This window comes from Petromyzon marinus, chromosome 44, assembly GCF_048934315.1.
Source record: "Petromyzon marinus isolate PM22_M1 ecotype Great Lakes invasive population chromosome 44, UKy_Petmar_22M1.pri1.0, whole genome shotgun sequence".
In the NCBI taxonomy this organism is placed as follows: domain Eukaryota; kingdom Metazoa; phylum Chordata; class Hyperoartia; order Petromyzontiformes; family Petromyzontidae; genus Petromyzon; species Petromyzon marinus.
In genome coordinates, this window is record NC_133710.1 from 2,106,575 (window position 1) to 2,121,373 (window position 14,799).

The window sequence follows — 14,799 nt, forward strand, 5'->3', positions numbered from 1 at the left end:
GCGCATCGCTGCATTAGTTTGTACGTCACGCTGGCAGAAACTGTGGAAGTTGTATTTGTTGAACGATGAACAATGCCGAATCGCAGGCCAAGGATGTGCGGCGTTAATCGTTTGCTTTTGTGAGCGACGCATCGAATAGTTTTCACGTGACGTGGTCGTACTTGGCTGTGAGCGGCATCTTGGTGTGCACAGTTCGATCGGCTGCTCGTGTTTACCCCGTCGTGTCATAACCCACACTGCGTCACCTCGCACCGACTTAACTGCCGAGCGCCTGAGATGCACTACCGTTCCCCGTAATTCACAGTATCACCAATCTACACACACAGTACATAGATGTTACGTTCAGAAAAAAAAAATGTGATGACATAACTTAAAAAAACAGTAACCACGCAAAAAAAAATCAGTTTGTTCCCAGCATTTCATTGTAATCACCAACACATCACCCCTTGAACGTTCGCTAATTGGCTGCACAACTTGCCATTTGTGATGTGTTGGATCACTGGTTGTCGGAGCAGGCATTGCATCCCACGCGTCTGCTAACCTGCCAACGACAGTGCAGCAAGTCGGTCCTCTTTCGGTTATTTTTGCATTGCTTTTGTTGCTGTGAATTAATTCGTTTAATGCCGTCCTAGGCGTTGGGTTTACTCCGGACACTCCGGTTGTCTCTAACATTCAAAGCCATCCTCAATAAGGAACCGGCCAAACATCCCAGGCAGAACCCTCATCTAAAGGAACAGAATAATACGTTATTTATTGTTTAAGGATGATTTAACTGCCGATAAGTATTTATTGTTTATCTTCATGGTAGTGATATTCAATGTTTTCTTTTTAAAGATATCTATTTACTTGGTGTTGAAGGAGGCACCCTTTTTGTACATTTGTAATAATGTGTCTGCATTACATTTATTTTGTTTAATCTTGTAAGGATTGTGGTATTTAACTTTTGAAAGGAGAAACTAATGACTTTTTTTATTTTACCAGGCAAGGCCCCACTGAGCTAAGTAGCTCTTTTTTCAGACGCGACCTGGCCACAAATCATAGTTCAACAAAGTCGTTTATCATCATGTGGAAATTTATAGCAGCAGCTAAATGGAAGGTGGCTCAAGAGGGCATAGGCATACTCTTTGGTTCTATTCGGTAAAGTCACCTACGTGACTTTACCGAATAGAACCTACGTGACTTTACCGAATAGAACCAAAGAGTATGGATCCTTGCAGTCACGAAAGCTTCAAATCTAGAAGGGCATAGGCACTTCGATGGCAGCACTGGGTTCCTGGTTATCATTCCAGGCTTCAGTTGCCCGTTAGTCCGCATGATCATTCTATTTTTCGACCGGCTTGCCAGCTTGTTCTTTATTTATTGTCACGTATCTATTTCATTCTTCAAACTGTGAACTGAACAATCGCGACCGTCTGTCGGCACCCATCCCGGAGAGCCCAACGCATGCGGCAAAAGCAGCGCCACACTTCTGCTGCTCGGGCTCGCAGCACCGCGCTTGTGAAACGACCTTAAAAGCGGACAGCATCATCCTTCATACTAAGTGAGGAGGGAAGGGCGATTTTTCTTAATCTGGAAACTGGCTGCTTGCGCGAAGTCCACGTGGTTCTTGAGCGTCGTGAGCTGATTGTCTACGTCTGGTCACCAATGACTTTGCAAAAAACTCGAATAAGTAACAGTGTAGTCCCCCCCCCCCCCCCCACTTAACGCATGTGTTGCTCACATGTTCTGAAGAAATCCACTTTCCCGACACACGCATATCCCACTTCACGTGTTGGCAGAACACGCTTTTCCACAGAACGTGTATTTCAGAAACTGAGTTTGGGAATATAAAATATCAACTGATTGTTTATTACATACAGTACTGTTCCCTCATTACACATTCCGAATGAGTGGGATTCCCTGCCGTGGCTGACCACCGTGGAAAGTGATGCGTGAACCGGTCCCGCCCCCAATTCTGCTCCCCCACTTCTCGGTGCCACACTAGTAGGGTCAAAGCAACCCCCCACCCCCCCGTCACCGACATGGTGTGGGGGGAGGCCTTCATCCGTGGGTACGTTGAGAATGGCTGGAATATGTGGGGTTTGTTCACATTTATATTCCGCTAAGAGTGCTGAACTGCCAATGAAGAGGTTCAATAATGATTGGGTATCGATTCAGCCTATTCGCATTATCGTCAAATTAATTATACCTTGAAGGAAGTTCAACACTCGTCATCCTGTGGACGCAGCGGCCCCCCTCGTCACAGTAACGTGGAATTGCCACTGCCCACCTCAAGGCCAGCAAAGGGAATGAGCACCGCTGTACCCTACATTTGAGCGGGGAGACATTTAGAATTCTCTCGATTTATTTTACCCGCACGTACGAGCCGACGGTGATTTTCATGCACCCGGAATTAGTTATTATTTTTCTAATTTTAAACGCCGACGGACTTGACGGTCACAAAGACAAACAACCCCCCCCTCCCCTCCCTCCAGGACAGCAGACAAATCGTGTTCAGAGGGAGGGCAGCAGATGCCACCGCCACCGTGCGGGGAGGGAGGGCATTGCCGACTGCTGCACTCCGTCACCGCGTGAATGTGTAAATGCACGCATCGATACATATTGCCGTTCGCTCGGTTGCCAGTAGGTAGGTAGGTTGTTGTTGCTGCTGCTGCTCCTGCAATGGTTTAATCTGCACTGTTGCATGTCAGCTTGGGCTCTGTTGCCAGCAGTGTGTGAGGTCTTTTTCTAGCGAATCTGCAGCCCTGAAATTGCTTGCTCACGGCACCGCTTGGGGTGTATTTGAGCGAATTGGTTGAGAATCGATGCGTAGCCGTATCACAAAAAATCTGCACGTTCGCAGATTGTGCGATGCGTTGCTTTTCCTGACTTTGTTTCTTTTTTTGCGTTCAAATTATTGGGAGGTTCGAATGGCTTCGTTATTTTTAAACTGATTTTAACATATTTCTTTTAGATTTTGGATTGTTTTCATTTTATAGTTGACTAAAAACCCATTTAATTTCAATGTATTCCCAGAAAAGCTGTTACTAAATGTAATAGAAGGTTCACACTATTTTATTGCATAAGCATTGGCAATGTTGCATTTTAATGACACATAATAATGAAACTGTATGGGGGTAATACACATTACATCGTTGAATTATGGATTTTCCAAAATATTGCCTGATAACATACTAACGTGGAATGTAAAAAATATATGTTTAAAGTTACTTAGTTTTTAAAGGTAATATTATTATTATCGCTCTTTTTATCTGGACACAACTTTTTAATCTTATTTTTTTATTAAACAGATTAAAAAAATAAAATGCTTTTGCAACCGCCATGTTGATTTTATAATTTCATTTTTTTTACTAAACACGAATTTTATTCAAACTTGCCATACCTCTGGGCGTACAAGTTTCATTGATTCATAGTTTATATTTTTTTGGGGTCAGATCGTCGTGTAGGTAAAATTTTTTGTCGTGCACCCTGCTCCACCCGATGCAGCCAACGAATAAAGTTGTCACGTGATCGACAAACGTGCCCACTTTCATCACTGCTTCAGCAGCAGCACCGCCAATGTGTTGCTTGAGAGAGCAGTCCATGCACACGTTGAACAATCCGCAACAGGGAATGGCTGTGCCAGCGTGCCGATGCGCTGAACCAGTAAAACAGCGGCACGTTTGTTTGTCACGTGGCAACTCTGATTGATTGGCCGCGTCAGGTGGATGAGGGTGTACGACACACACACATCACTCCCTGCAACCTGACTCCAAAAAAATCAACTGTCAATCTTAATATCGGTCACGAAAGCCTCCGTGTTAAAGACGCGGTTGCGTTATTTGAGTCGCAACGACAACTCCGATTTCTTACAACGCAATAGTGCTCGCATGGCGCGTTCCGCTGTATTGCCTCCAGTGTTTAAAATATTCTTCGCAGCCGTATTGATTTCGTTTGCATCTTGTTTTAATTTGAAGGAACGCCTTATTGCCATAATATCTTGAACGCCAAATCGCAATTAGCTGGAGGTAATGTATTTGCTGGAGGTATAATGCCCCATAATGCTTTGTTTTAAAGTAAGTTAGCGCCATGCTTAATTTCTGCCCATTTTGCCATAATTGCTTGCAATTAAATTTACACTAATTTTCTTTACTTCCACTATTATGGTCATAAATCGTGGCAGTAGTTGTATATAATAATACCATATATATGTAGATGCACACACATGTATTTCGTAAATAATTAAATGGCACGAAGGCATTTCCGTTTCTATTTGGTCACAGTATGTCGCGGTTTTTACACAAGAAAATATATACGGTGGTGCTATAATTTGTAATTATTGCATGTTCATGTTCTCTATTATAGAAGGCCACGTTGGTTACTGTGACCAGTATAAATGATGGCCCCGAGGAGAACAGTACAATTCACGTTTAATGTGTTATTTTTATTTACATTTTCAATAAAGCTAACAGAAAAAAAAACCCAGAACCGGGCTACGGGGAAGAGCTGCATCCGGTACCAAACCCGAGCTCTGATGAGAGGCAGGAGAGGGAAGCAGATGAAGAGAGAACACAAGAGAACAGAGCGAGAGACAGACAAGAGAATCGATCGAAGATTGACGAGACTAGAGAGAGAGATCGAGAGAGAAGAGTGACGAGCTATAATTTCAGAGCTTTTATTGTTATTAAAGAGAGCGAGACAGACAAGAGGATAGAGTGACGAGCGATAAGCGCACGGTGCGTGAGATGACCGAACCAGCAAATGGATCGACGCGACGGGAACCCCGCACCTTCGAGGGAGACGCAGGGGGGTTTTGAACACGGCCACCCCTCTCCGGCTGCTGCATCTGAACACGGCCAACGAGTTCTGATGCAGGAGCCGGACTTTTAAAACAAACATTATTTCTTTCTGTCTCCCAGCATCTCGGTTGGAAGAGCCCAGAGGGCACCATGGGCAAATTCTCATTAAGGGCACCGTTGGCAAGGTGCAATCGCCGGTGAATGAATGTCAATCGACAAGGACACCTGTGAATAGAGGGGGGCACCGTGGAGTGACGTGAACTTCGTTTGATGTTCTTGCGGGTCGTGATCAGAGAAGAACAAGTACAGTACAAACATTCCTGACGATTGAGCAAAGGTAGCGAAACAACAACAGCAGCAGTTCTAGACAAAGATCCCCCGTATAGCCTGTAACACACTGTTGGGGCAAGTGCTGTTAGCGAGCACAGCACACCACGCCCGGCCGCCTTTGTCTCCCCAGTGGCGATGTTTACCACACACCGCACCAGGTACTCATTTTAGGCCGAGTCGACCTAGAGGGGGCCCAGGACAGATTCGGATAATCGTCACACTTGGTGTTGGCCATGAGCGGGAATCGAACCCGGGTCGCCAGGTTCGTAGCGCAGCGTAGCGCTAACCGCTTCACCACCGACACCAAGACAACACAGAGTCCCTTGAGCACATTTGAACTACGCGGTGCGAGCTTCGAAGTTACGAATCACATTCTGCAAATCTTGCACGCATGTTCCGCTTCAGCGTATTTTTTTTTATTTGAAGGAAGATCTGCAGGGTAAAGTGAAGGTTGCGAAGTTGTTCCGAAACAGCAATGGGCTTTGCCACCTCCTCCAAGTCACCTTCATTGACCACCTCGGGTTGCGTCAATAAATGGTCGATGGTCATCGCCGCCGCTCACATCCGAAAGAAAGTAATAAATAAATAAACGCGATCCTCTATTGTCAACAGTTTCATTGTTTTGATTTAAAGCTTTCGTGACTGCAGTAATTCATATTCTTAGTTTTTTCGGTAAAGTCACGTTGAAGAGAAACAACAAAATAACAAAATATATATAAAACAATAAAAATTCTCACGACGTTTCGACCATAACTCAAACGTCGTGAGAATTTTTATTGTTTTATATATATTTTGTTATTTTGTTGTTTCTCTTCAACGTGACTTTACCGGAAAAAACTAAGAATATAGTTTCATTGTTCTCCAGGCATCTTCATCCAAGTGCTAAATTTCATCTAAAGCGTGGGCTTTTATTGTTATAACTTCTGAACTTTTATTGTTTGAATTTCGAAACAAACTTTTCTTGTAATTTCTGAACTTTTATTGTTACAATTTTTTTAACTTTTATTGTTCAAACTTCCGTGTTTTTATTGTAAAAAAATTCTGGACTTTAATTGTTACAAATTCAGGGCTTTAATTGTTATAATTTCTGGGCTTTTATTGTTAGAACTTTTGTGTTTTTATCGTTACAAATTCTGGGCTTTTATTGTTACAAATTCTGGGCTTTTATTTTTATAATTTCTGAGCTTTTATTGTTATAACTTCTGGGCTTTTATCGTCACAACTCCTGTGCTTTCATTTTTATAACTCCTGTGCTTTTATTGTTATAACTTCTGCGCTTTACAAAGTTAATGTAAATGACCGTTCCTTTGGGAAACGCCCGTTGATGAAACGCGCCCTTCTAAAGCGCCGTGTAAGCGTTCACAAATCACTCCGCGTAGCCAAATTTAGTGAGCGGTTGGTGCAGCCGCACTCTTATAAATGCCAACATGTAGCCCCGTGGCGAATAACAGTTTTAAGTATGAAAAAATAAGAATAGGTTTTACCCTTTCTGGCATTAAAACAGGGGGTGTTAAGATGTTCACCAAACACAAACCTTTTGCGAGGAATCAAGTCTGCACTAACCACACAGTACTTGTGGTGAACATGCAAACGAAAACACGCTCTGATAATTATATTTATATATAGCATTGTCTTTTAAACTAATTGACCTACACCAGAGACAGCCTTCTTTAGGGCCTACTCTCACCAGTGTCAGACCAGAATTGTCAGCACCCATTTAATCACAAAAGTGAACGTGTCGACTAAATTACTCCGTAAATAAAATATAGCAAGTGCCCGCTTTAGCGATTCGCAAATTAACTTTGGTTATAATGCCGCTTCCGAATGCTCAGCGGATTCTTGCAAGCGGTGTCCTCTTGCATAGAAGAGGACGCGTGTATTCTAGTTGATTACGAACATCGTCACTTTCCCTTAGTAAAACACGCGCACGTTATCCATCGTTGGTTTGCTCCCACATACTAGAAAAAAAAACCACACGAATTCATTGGCTCAAAACATCTTCATATATAAGGGACTGCAGAGCTCGGGAAATTATCGGTGCCGGCTCACTGCTTGGCTGTTGCATTCCCGCTTGTCTGTGGTTCCCCCTCCTCGTGCCTCTGATTTGTCCCCTCTCTCCTCTGGAGTGCGAGAATATTGCATGGCAGTGCATCACAAGCTAAGATATTATCATCTCATTTTACAAACTCATCTCATTTTACAAACATCGTCACTTTCCCTTAGTAAAACACGCGCACGTTATCCATCGTTGGTTTGCTCCCACATACTAGAAAAAAAAACCACACGAATTCATTGGCTCAAAACATCTTCATATATAAGGGACTGCAGAGCTCGGGAAATTATCGGTGCCGGCTCACTGCTTGGCTGTTGCATTCCCGCTTGTCTGTGGTTCCCCCTCCTCGTGCCTCTGATTTGTCCCCTCTCTCCTCTGGAGTGCGAGAATATTGCATGGCAGTGCATCACAAGCTAAGATATTATCATCTCATTTTACAAACTGCGATAGCTTTCTCCAGAAGATGATTTGTGCGAGAAACCGCTGCGGTTCATTTGTACGTTAAAAATAGCGCAGATTAAGATGCAGAGAAGTCCTGTGGCATCCAGAATGTTTAATCACGCGCTGAACCCATCAGTTTGCTGACCTCCATTAATGCAAGCTATGTGGGTTCAAGCTGGTAAGTTGCCTTCATTTCACATTCATTCTTTTGCTGTTCGAGGATGGTAGCTCGGAGTGATGGCATAGATTACAAAAAAAACTTCGTACTCAGTTTTCATTGAATAAATTCACGAAGCAGACTTTGTAAATAACCGTTGACGTGGTGGACTGACTGGGTGGAGTGGCGCATGCCTGTAAACCTGCAGTACTCATTCTCATAGCTCCCTGTAGTTGTGCACGTGGGAGCGGTGCTCCCACCATGCTTTGCATGTTGCGTGACATCGCTGGAAGCGCTCGTGTAAGAGCGCACAGCCTCGCTTTCGACCACCAACTCAACAGAGCGGCCATCATTGCGATAGACGGCAGCAGGACAACGAGACAATTGTATATACCGGTTTCGTCCTTGTTAGGAATAATGGGTGCAGTCTGGCCATCATTGCCTACTGTTGCCTGGTGCCCCTGGAAGTGTGTATGGACAAGCCCTCCCTGGCCACTGTGGGGACAACGTGGCACTGCCCTTAGGCGACACCAAACCAACTTTGATGTTTTCTTTACCTGTAATTAGTCCTGTAATCCAGCTCTTTGACTGCAGTATTGGTGGATCAAGCAGGGACCATGCGCTGTGAGACTCCCAGTCTTCGGAGATGGTGACAGTCGGGCAAGCGAGTGGATATAAAATCTCGAATGCAGTATTTAGTTCCTCCGCAATGTAGGACTGCAGAGCTTGGGCAATTGTCAATGGCAGTTCTGGTTGCCCTGCGGCTCATCTGTGGCTTCCTGAGCCTCCGAATCTCTCTCTAGGAGTGAATGAGAGCCGTGCGTGCGTTACAAATTCCAAATTGTTACGATGATTATTATGAACCATAACGGCTGCAGGTTTTTAAAATGTTATTTTCACACTCCCCAATGTCGGCTGATAGAAAACCGTGACATACTCTTTGGTTCTTTCGGTAAAGTCACGTAGGTAGAAATAGAGAGGGGGGGGGGGGATGTGGAGCATGGGAAGGGACCTTCCCCTATCTCTCTCTCCCCCCTTGCTCCTCCCCCCTTTCCGACCTATATAACCTCTTGCCACGGCAACTCTCTCGCCTACTTCAGCATTTTCTCTTGCTGTGGTTGTCCCACCTGATGAAGATTGCTTGTGTTCCCATCGAAACGGCGTGATTTGTTTTATTGTATTTCTACCTACGTGACTTTACCGAAAGAACCCAAGAGTATGGATTTCCTGCAGTCACGAAAGCTTCAAATCAAGATTAAACTGTAGCATGTTGAAATCGTTTCTGTCCAAACTTACAAAGAGAGTGGAACGACGCACGATGTCTTCTCCAACCGTGTCAGTCAAAATCGCTCGGCCTGCCGTCTCTCTGCGTCCGTGCGCTCTGAAGAAAGGCCACTGCCCAAGGTGGTGCTTTGCACCAGTGCACTATAAACCCGGGTTCGATTCCCGGCCCAGGCGAGTGATATATTCCAATTGATCCCTATACAGAACGCTATATGAGTATGTTGTTAAAGCCAGGGACGGTTCTCATCTCCGTCGCAGTGGTGGAAATTACACATTCCTATGGTGGGAGGCAGCCTCTCCATTGGACAGCCACTATAGATGTCCCACAATCTGTACTTATGTTATGTACCCTGGAAGGACGAAGGACCGAGACGATCTGTGACTCGGATTTGAAATTAAAACTAAACAAAACGATTTTGTTATATTACCAGGTAAAGCGCACGGAACTATTCAGCTCTTTTTCAGAAGCGACCTGGCCACAAATGATAGCTCAACAAAGTGGCTTATCGCGTGTAAACGTATAGCGGCCGAATACTCTAAACGCGTGACGTTGATTCTAAACGTGGAGGGGAAAAAACGGAGGCCCCAGAGAAAAATCCACGCGGCCACGGGGAGAGAGACACGCAAACTCCAAATATACAGCAGCAGGCGTCAGGGTCAGGATCGAACCCACGACCAGACGACCTCCTATATGGCCATTGTGACATCATGATCTATTGTGACATCATGATCCATCGTGACATCATGATCCCGAGAGGATGAAAGACCGAGGAGAGCTGTGACTAGGAGATGAGTTCACGACCCTCTGATTCTTCTATTATCGGGCAATGTTGATGGCAGCAGTGGCGAGGTGTTTTAAACTTGCACATTTATTTGAGGGCAATGTATGGTCTACAGTGCTCTATTGCAGAAAGCAATATTTCACTGGCCTCCAGAATACTAAAGAAAAAGTAGACTTGGCAGGAGATAAAAAAAATCCATATATCTTTAATCCTAAACGTTATGGAAAAAAAGGTAATTCAGACTCTGACAAAAGACACAATTTGAAATGAATCCACAGAGGCAAAGTAAAGACCACGCTGATTTAACGCCATGGATTCCTCTTTTTGATGATAGACCCAATAGTTTTTTTCTGATACTAAAGTAATCTTAAGAAATAATCCGAATTACTTTTTTAATTCCACAAATCTGAGTACTAATACCTGCCATAATTGGATTACAGAAACACAGTATTGTACGCAAGCATTATACAATCGGCGGTAGCTACACATGTGGCCTGTAATCCAGCAGGATGGAGGCAGTGAGGGTTGTTGCAACGCACGAATGTTGTGAAATGCCAGGAGGTGGCACAGCAAAAATGGGGACTCTCATCTGTTCCGTCTGTGTGGGATAGAGCGTTGCCCCCTCACTCATTGATTTAAAAAACATCTTAAATATATAGAGGTGACTGTAAAGCGTGGGGAACTGCTGGTGCCGGCTCACCGCCTGCCTGCTGCTTTCTCACTCGTCAGAGCCTCTCGAGCGAACGAATCCTATCTGGCGGCGCACTGCAAGTGGAAGTTGTTGCTATGGTTATTATTATTGTTATTATTATGGTTATTATTGTGGTTATTATAATGGTTATTATTATTATGGCATATGGAGGCGGACCATAGAGTGTGGAGCTTCGAGGTGGCCGTTGGAATCAACTCTGGAAGTAGTTCTGCAGTGTCATCTTCCCGGGGTGGGGGGGGTGGTGTTGTTCTCTGTCTCCCTCACGACTCGGACGCACGCGGCACGCACCGCGACCTCACCCAGAGGCCGTCGCTGTTTTTCGCTTCCTGCTGCCACGTTGGAATTCGCCATTTTGTGTGGTTGGCCGCCATTTTTCGACTCCCGTTTTATTTTACATCGCGTATTACAACGTACACACATTTCTACATATGTGTACGTGTATACACGGGGTGTATATGCATAAAGTACACACACGTGTGTACACAAGAATACGTGTAGACACTTGCACAGCATCTGCCTGTATACACTTGTGTACAGGAAGAGTGAAAAACAATATTGGGCTTGTAATATCATGCCAGCACCTTGTATCCTCTCTGTGCTCAACACCGTGTGCGGTTACATGCGTGCACACGTGTGCATACATGTATGTACACCTATATTGACCATATGTACATACGTGCACTGGCAGAGCCAGTAGGGGGGGGTGGCACGTGCCCCCCCAATGATCCGATCGAAATCCCTATTTTCGATCGGATCATTGGGGTTTATTAGTAATAAATCGGCATTTTGCGACCCCCACTGCCACTGTGTAGGATATTATTACGTGCCAGGGACTCTATGAGATGATAGGACAATAGTCTGAGTCCATAATTGGCAATAAGTAACGGCAAAGCAGATATAAGTGACTCACATAATTGTGCGCAGTTGCGTATACAGGCCACGACTTCCCTGAAGGCATTCACCTTCAGTGAGCGTGATGCCGATCACACAACGCGGTTCCAATTCGACCCCTCGATCGATGGCTGCGTCATCGCCGCACACGCGTCAAATAAATAGCAAGGGACAAGTCCTTACTTACTAACAACTTCTTACTAACAACTCCCCCCCCCCACCTGCCCCCCCCTACCTGAAAATCCTGGCTCCGCCATTGCATACGTGAGCATGTGTTCATCTCCACGTGTAGAAAAACATCGGGGTATCAGTTGTAAGAGCGCGTGTTCAAAGCGCCATTACTTTTCAACACCCACACGCTGCGTTGTCAAACTTTAAACGTGACAGGTGTTTTAAACGTGTGGCCTCGTGCAGCATTTCCATATTTATAACGTGGTGGCACAATGCCTACAGCCCAGTGACTGGAATTTGGGGGGGGGGGGGGTTGGTGGATCACACAGAGATGGAATCGTCGCTCGTGTGAGACTTTTACCTGCAGGAAGACGAGAGGTGACTCTCGGAGGCAGTGTCCCGTTGGTGCGTCGTACGAACGCTCTTCCCTCGTGTGCGCGGATTTTCTCTCGGCACTCCACGTGCCTTTATTATGCGATACAAATTCAAGAATTGGCCAAACATCCCAATGCAGGAGCCTCCTCTGAGACTCGGGTTCTTCCTTCGTAAATAAAGTTACTTTGTTTTGTTAAATTAACACTTAGATATTATGCAGCTATTTAATTCCTTGGACAGTGCTGTGGTTTGGGGAAACTGTTCACAATGTGAAAGTCACGAGGTAAAACCTCGTGACCTTCACGAGGTTCAGAAACAAGTGATCGTTCTCCCAATCACGCGAGAGAATCCTCTTTGTGGGCAAAACCGAAAGTGGTGAACTTCCGGAGGTCCTGGCTCCCGCCATGTGAATGTGGAATTCGGCTCAGGGAGCCCCGCTCGATTAAGGCGTCTCTCGTCGGTGCTGAGTCAATGAAACCGGCATTCCTCTCATTATAAAGTGGGATAATCTGTGAACCCACGGCCCTATTAGCTGCGACGCCTATTTCCCACGAATGTTTGCCCGCGGATAAGAGGAGTAAAGTCCGCGGGTGACCCCCGTGGATAATGGGATCTGCTCGCGTGAGCACGTGGCTCTTCTCTGTCAGAGACCCTGAGCAAGCCGTGGAAATTCCACATTCCCGTGGTTTAAGCTGGGTTATCCATTGGGCAATCGTCATTGTTGAGGAATATATTGCTCGCTTTGGGATTTTACAAAAAGGTTTTTTTTTTTAGATCCTGTGTGATGTAGATCCTTGAAATTTCATTAGTGGATCTTTCATGACGTGGAATTTTATTATTTTAAGATTTGAAGACTTGGCGCAACACCTTTTTGAAACTATCTTTTATGCGTACAGGATATGCACGTGTGTATGTATGTCAGTGGAGCGCATACACAGTGTGTATGTATGTCAGTGGAGCACATACACACTGTGTATGTGCTCCACTGACATACATACACAGTGTGTATGTATGTCAGTGGAGCACATACACACTGTGCACATACACAGTGTGTATGCTCTAGCAGGTTTGTTTCACTTGCTTTTACAGTATACGGTACTGTGTATGTACACCACTGGATGCCGTGTACATGGTGCTCATCTTCATTGCCTGTCCTGAAATCAGCTACGGGAAATTCCACGTTGCTATGACGGGGAGGGAGGTTCCCAGTCGCACGTTCATGGCACAACCGCTGGCGACTTCGCACGGGGCGTTTCACTTCGCTAGAAACTGACGGCGGGCTCAGCTTGCACGCCTCACCGGATATCGCACTCCCACGCCCGTCGCTTTGTGGCCGCGAACGCGGGGGCGCGAGCCATCCCGAGCCGCCCTTCGGCCCACGGTTGTCGCATCTCGGGCCCGCGGTGGGCCAACAAGAATGTCGTTCATCGCGGGTAGCGCCGGCGGCCGCACGCACGCACGCTCGCTCGCGCCCGCTCGAATTGTTGAGATTTGCTGCTGCCGTGCCGCAGGCATCTGGCCTGCGGCCCGCGTGACGTTCGCGGCGAGCGCAGCGTTGCGTTGCATTGCGCGCGGTTGGTGTCTTTGTGAGGATTCCGCGACTAACGCCGGCTCGAACGATGCTTGTAATTCTGCCCGTGGGTCGCTTGCACCGTCGCGCTCGCTCGCGCGCTCGCTCGTGTACTTGTGGGTGGACGATGTGGGGGGGGGGGGGGGACGGCTTGGGCAGGGGGCCGTCTCGAATGCCCCCCCCCACCGCATCGTACCCCCACCCCCACCCCCCTTTCTGCTCTACCGCTGCTGCTGCTGCTGCTTCTGTTACTCTTGTCGGACTCGCCCAATCCTAATGCAGCACTGGCGTGGTACACTCGCACGGTCGTGGCTACGTCTCGTTCAGCTCCCAGAATATCAAACTCGACGAATCTGCCGAGGCCACGTGGGTGGGTGCATCAAGTCGGATAGCTCAGTGGGGCATTACAAAGTAAAATAAAATAAAAAATAGTTTAGTTTTAGATAGAGGCCAAGGGCGGTGCTTCTCTCCGTTGGCGGCCCTGAGCCGAAGGTGGAACTTTCACATTCCTATGTCGGGAGCCAGTCCATCCGTAAGATGAACCTGAGTGGCTCGCGGGTGCTAAGTTTTGTATTTTATCCGAATTGGACTGTTTACCAGCAACCGCTACGCGTAGAGATACGGTGGCATTCAGATGCTCTCTCGATCCAAAATGCGTCATCGTAACGTAATTGTAAAATTTGAGTTAAATTCGTGAAGTTAGCTTTACGCTGGGCTGGTGTAAGGCTACGGCTGAGCCGGTGGCTGAAATCCTGAACTCAAATGCGGAGAGGTTTTAGTGATGGCAAATCAAATGGGCTATCATCCCGAGTCGGTTTGTGTCCTTTGCTGTGCATAGCACATTCGGCCAACGTTTGCAATAAAATAATAAATATAACTTAATATTGTATCTATACATTGTTGAATATAAGCCAGTCGAGAACTTTCCTGTAATCGGCACTGGACACAAACGCCAACGCTGTTAGGACTATCCTGAACAAAAGCTTTGAGACTCAGTGGATCTTTCCCGGGGGTTGGAAATTTTCTATAAATAACGCTGCTATGAGCAATGCCCGCGGCTTTCCGAAGCAGAACGTGCTTCACTCAGACTTGACTTTCCTCGGCTCTTTCAGGGCCACTGCCTTCCATCAGCCCAGCCGCCCTCAACATAACGCTCGCTGTCCTTCCCCGGCACCGCCGATCAGCACGGTTGGCCACGTACGGCGTGAAAGAAGTTCAACGTACAATGCGGCCACCCACCACAGCCTACTGCGGC

At 46.3% G+C, this 14,799-nt stretch overlaps 1 protein-coding gene across 1 annotated transcript in view; it reads left to right on the forward strand.

Annotated features, from left to right (window-relative positions):
* Positions 1-14,799, forward strand: part of LOC116951993 (uncharacterized) — a 250,555-nt gene that overhangs the window by 152,688 nt on the left and 83,068 nt on the right. The window lies entirely within an intron of this gene.